This window comes from Solanum dulcamara, chromosome 4 (genome assembly GCF_947179165.1).
Source record: "Solanum dulcamara chromosome 4, daSolDulc1.2, whole genome shotgun sequence".
NCBI classification, from domain to species: Eukaryota; Viridiplantae; Streptophyta; class Magnoliopsida; order Solanales; family Solanaceae; genus Solanum; species Solanum dulcamara.
The window spans coordinates 69,047,059-69,051,207 of record NC_077240.1 but is presented as its reverse complement, the minus strand read 5'-3'; the positions used below and the strand labels follow the sequence as shown (position 1 = coordinate 69,051,207).

Genomic DNA, 4,149 nt, shown 5'->3' with positions numbered 1-4,149 from the left:
TACAGCAGCTAATGAATTCCAAGAAGCTCATCTAGTCACTTTCAGTCAAATTTTCAGTTGTCAATTACGTATCCACATTCTGTGGTGAAATTCCATTGAATAATCTGTTTAGACTATTATTATGAAAACGGTTGTAATAATACAATTTTGTTTGATACAATTATCAGTCTAAAACGCCATAATCCCAAGTCTATACAATTAGTTCAGACCCAAATTGTTCTGCATTATTAATCTCATTTGTCAAATTAGTACTATCAAACATAATGCAGAAAAATTCACCTTGAGAATTTTATCTCTAACAGTATGAAATAGTTATTAAATCAATTCAAAGTCTGATAGAAAGAAAAGTGAAGGGAGCTTTGGAACAGCAATGAAGTGTCTTGTGTGACCTCTAGGTCACGTGTTTAAATTCTTCAGACCTTGCTAATATGGAATACTTTGTGCATCAATGTAATGAACCGTTAGGTCATTTTGAGAACGAGTCCTCTATCTTTCATAAAATACTCCTTCCGTAAATTTAAATTGAAAATTTTGAACTATTCAATAACTACGGTTAATTAGTTGATGAATAAATTTAGATAAATAATTTAGTTGGTGGATTAAATTGATAATTTATTTAACATCCTATACTACTTGATCCATATAAAAGAATGAATTAAAATAAATGAGGGTTAACATTTCTATATTGTAAATCATAAACGACGGCGGCGGCATCCTTACTAAGAGAATAGCCGTGTTGTCTCGAAAATTTCTTCAGGTAAGAAATTTATATCAAATCTTTAATTATTGTAATGGAATATATGTATGGGTGGATGATATTATTTTATTTTGGTAGTTGAGAGGAGAAATCAAAGTTTAATGTTAAAAATTTGCAAACTTCCATTGCTGCTGCATCATTTTGGGAAAAGGGTGGTATGTGGGTGTTGCGTCAGTTTTAGGGGGAGGATAAGATTGTAATGATTGGCTAATCATTGCCAAATGATTAGTCATGGATAGTGATGATGGCTGGATAGTCATCATATAAGAATGTGTTCCAGGAAGTTATGGCGGTGTTTTCTTTTCCGTTTTTCCAAATCTTTTTTTTTAATTATCACATTTTGATTCAAGTTTTGATAGAATTGTATATATAATTAAATAGAAAGTGTATTGTGATATGTAATTAAATATTGGGTGCATTATAATTTATGAACACCATTAAAGATATGTTATTTGGAGGAATTAAGGTTTAACCCTAGGTTTGAGATGTGGAGAAATAATTATAGATTTGGGCAAATTTTTGGGTCTAGACTAGACATATAGTAATATGAATGTTGTTAGTTTCAAAATCTTATCGTGATTATTTATTTAGGTAGATTGCATTGATTTGGAAATCCAACAAGAGGGAAAGACTCAAGTCCTGGAGAGATTACATAATTATTCTAGGCAAGTGAACTTCTAAAACTCTGTAAATCTTTAGAATCCTCCAATTTACTTTCTTATATGTGCTGAAGAGTAATGAGAATGAGGTTATGGGTTATGTATTTGTATGAGTTGATCTTAATAAATGAACGGGATTAATAAAAATATAATGTGTTGCTATGATCATGATTGAAAAGTGTGTAATGCTTGATGCTAACATTGACGTCAATCTTATGATATGCCTTCATAGTCTCATTGTGATTGTGAATTGCTGGAGCTTGTCACTTCTTCATTATTGTGTGAACGTTTTGAATTGCATTTTATTCTTGGACATTGTGATGAGATGGAAAGTGTGATGCCGAGGTCATTGCCGGTGAGAGTGTGATGTCGAGGTCATTACCGGCGAGAGTGTGATATTGAGATCATTGCCGGCGAGAGCGTGATGCCGAAGTCATTGTCGATGAGAGTGTGATACCAAGGTCATTTTTGGTGAGAGTGTGATGTCGAGGTCATTTCCAGCGAGAGGGTGATGCCAAGGTCATTTTTTGCGAGAGTGTGATGCCAAAGTCATTTTCGGCGAGAGTGTAATGCCGAGGTCATTGCCAGAAAGAGTGTGATGTCGAGGTCATTTTTAGCGAGAGTGTGATATCGAGGTCATTGTCGGCGAATGTGACTGATGCTTAATTATTGATCATTATGAATGAGCATCCTTCGATACTTATTTATGGTGTATTGACTCTTGTAATTGATTTGTGTGCTACTTGTGATTTATGTCTTGTGATGATATAATTGTGATTGTGGAACATACTGGACTTTGTAGTGTGAAATCTATGTTGGGATGATTTTCTGTGTAGGTTGTATTTATGGAGGTTCGGTTGGGAGGAAAAGAATTCATTTATTCTTCAGATTTGCTTAGTTATGTTAGTTGACTCACTGGGTACTGTGTTGGTTGGTACTGACTCTTTGCTTCTATAATTGTGTAGGTTTTGAGCCTAGACACTGGGTTTGAGATATTCATTATCCTCCGAGGCTTCGAGGTGACTTAGAAAGGTAGCTAATTGACGTCCGACAATCTCCCTTGTCCCTTTTTTTACTTTATACTTTATTCTATTTGAGATATAAAAATTTTGAGACTTGTATTATCTTTCATTTTACATTTATTAGAGGCTTATGCACGTGACAACCAGATTTTTGGGGTTATTTGAGATTATTTAACATTTTCGCTTTTGTTTACTTGATATATATAGTGTTTCTGCGGTATCTCCTCTAATTATTGAGTTTAGGTTGACTTGTTGTGGTGGGATAGGACAAGTGCAATCACATCCGGTTTCAGATCTATTTTTTAGAGGAGAAAGAAAAGTCTGTAAGAGTTATAATTGGTCTATAGACTTTGAAAAAAAATCTATAAACATCCCAATGTGTGTGAAGACCATTTAATCTAATAGTTGGCAAGTAAGAAATAGTTATTTTTATCAATTTAGATTCTTAGAGAAAAAAAGAAGAGGAAAGAGTCTATAAGAGTATTAATTGGTGTATAGACTTTGTCAAAAACATTTCAAATCTAAAATTCAAATTAATTAGTCAAAATAAGAGTTATAACTGGTGTGTAGACCTTGAGAAAAAAAACATTTCAAGTCAAAATTCCAAAACAATATTGATTGGTTAGAATATAAGTGTTGGTTGGTGTATAGATCATTAACTCCATAAATTATGTAATGAATGTGTGCGCATAACAACAAATAAAATACAACAATTATTACTCATGCCCACACAAATATTACTAAAGCATTTATTGTGTTCTTCAAATTTCTATTTTTATTGACACAGTAGCCAGCGTAGGATAGACGTTATGTCTCTCTAGTACCCAAAAGAGGATTTTTATTAAGTGTGGATCCAATGAGGTTGATCGTCCCTTCACCTGACAAAATATTAGACGGCTGCGGCAACGGCAGTGCAAGGCGTTGTATCATCAATAGCTCATCAGTGATGGTTGTCGGTTAAAAAAACTCCCTAAACTTGAATGATTTGATTTGGTTGAGATTGTACATCGTTGAGTCTATTTTCAAAGCGCTGTTTATTTTTAAACTGCATGCTTATTAGGTTGAGTCGATTTCATAGCTGCGTCCCTTAAGTTGAATTCTATAATGTTTAGTATTGTTGAATGTATTTTCCTTCAACTATTTTACATACTCGTACATTACATGTACTGACACCATTTGACCTGTATCATTTTATGATGTAGATACAGGTGCTAGAAATCATCAACAAAAGCTCCGTTGAAGATCCATTTCCTTTTTGATAGTGGTGAGACCTCCCTGATTTTGGAGGAATCATATTTACTTCATTTGTTGCTTATGAGTAGTTCTTTTGAGATAGATGTGGGCTTGTCTCGGTACCTTCCTGATAGTTGATAGAGGCTTCATGGACATAGACTGAGTAGATTCAAGTTGATGTCTTTTCTAGGCATGTTTTTGAGAAAACATCTATTTATGAGATTGAGTTGACTTTTAAAATTGCTTATTTAAAACTATTCCTTCATTGGGTATTGATTTGTTAGCCCACTTGAGTATCTCCTTTGAGTCATTTTAAGTGGTTCGCCTGAGCCATTAATGATCTCCGAGTGCTGACCACGCCTAGGGTATCCATTCAAGGCGTGACACTATGGGTAGTAACATTTCTTATAGGTCGTAACTTAGACTTGTAGAGACTGACAAAATCTAGAAAATTTGGTTAAATGTTGGAGGTTCTACG

General features: G+C 34.0%; 1 long non-coding RNA gene across 1 annotated transcript; it reads left to right on the top strand.

Annotated features, from left to right (window-relative positions):
• The first annotated feature begins 658 nt into the window (after positions 1–658).
• On the top strand, positions 659–3,929 carry LOC129885059 (uncharacterized). Its single transcript, XR_008766044.1, has 3 exons — positions 659–757; positions 2,382–2,448; positions 3,641–3,929. It is a non-coding gene; the product is annotated as an uncharacterized LOC129885059 (long non-coding RNA).
• The last annotated feature ends 220 nt before the right edge of the window (positions 3,930–4,149 follow it).